The 853-nt window shown below is 57.8% G+C and overlaps 1 non-coding gene across 1 annotated transcript; it reads right to left on the reverse strand.

Annotated features, from left to right (window-relative positions):
• Positions 1 to 565: 565 nt before the first annotated feature.
• On the reverse strand, positions 566 to 647 carry TRNAL-CAA. Its single transcript has one exon. It is a non-coding gene; the product is annotated as a tRNA-Leu (tRNA).
• Positions 648 to 853: the final 206 nt, after the last annotated feature.

Raw genomic sequence — 853 nt, forward strand, 5'->3', positions numbered from 1 at the left:
GTGAGCGGGGGGTGAGGAGGGTCCTTGGGGAAGGAGGCGGAGCAGGAGCAGGAAGAGGCAGAGAGAGGGAGGGGGCTCGGGGGGAAAAGGCCCAGCGGGGGTGGGGCGCAGGCCTTGGGGGAAGAGGCGGAGGGGGGATGGGAGAAGGCAGCGCAGGCCATCGGGTTAAGAGGCAGAGCGGAAAGGGGTGCAGGTTGGGCCCCCACTTCTCTGGAGCTTCGCTTCCAGCACTCGAAAGATGACAATGGGTGTTGTGTATTTGGTTGTCATGGTTTTTGTTGCTATGGCAACTGAGTTAGATTATTATGGGTTAGCTCAGCCAGCTTCAGCCGGCTGAGTGAGCTCTCTCTCTCTCTGTAAATAAAATGGTGGTTTTGTTAGCTGTCAGCTCTCTGGCCTCAACTGATTTCTTCCTAAACCGGCTCCCCCCCAAGGATATAACAATGGGCCCATGGAGGGGTGACCCGCCCCACATCCCCAGTGTTCCCCCCTGCATGGGTGGCCGTTTGGGGGAGACTCAGCCACCCCTGGCCTCTTAGACGGGCTGTGGCTAAAACACTGGCCTTGCTGTGAGCAGGATTTGAACCTGTGCAGGGAAACCCTCTTGGATTTTGAGTCCAACACCTTAGCCACTCGGCCATCACAGCTGTGAGCAAAGCAGCCCCCTAAGGCCAGAGAAACGCCCAGGCCTGACGTCATCTGAACTGCAGAATTCAAACAGCAAACCTGGCTCCCAAAGCACCAGGGGGAATTTGGGGCTCTCGTTCCTTCGCCGTGCGGTTAAGCACCAAACCAGCACCCTCCTGTGGGGTCTGTCATTGTTCCTCTCCACACTGTAACCATCCAGACAGGG

The sequence above is a fragment of the Mauremys mutica genome, chromosome 10 (genome assembly GCF_020497125.1).
Source record: "Mauremys mutica isolate MM-2020 ecotype Southern chromosome 10, ASM2049712v1, whole genome shotgun sequence".
In the NCBI taxonomy this organism is placed as follows: domain Eukaryota; kingdom Metazoa; phylum Chordata; order Testudines; family Geoemydidae; genus Mauremys; species Mauremys mutica.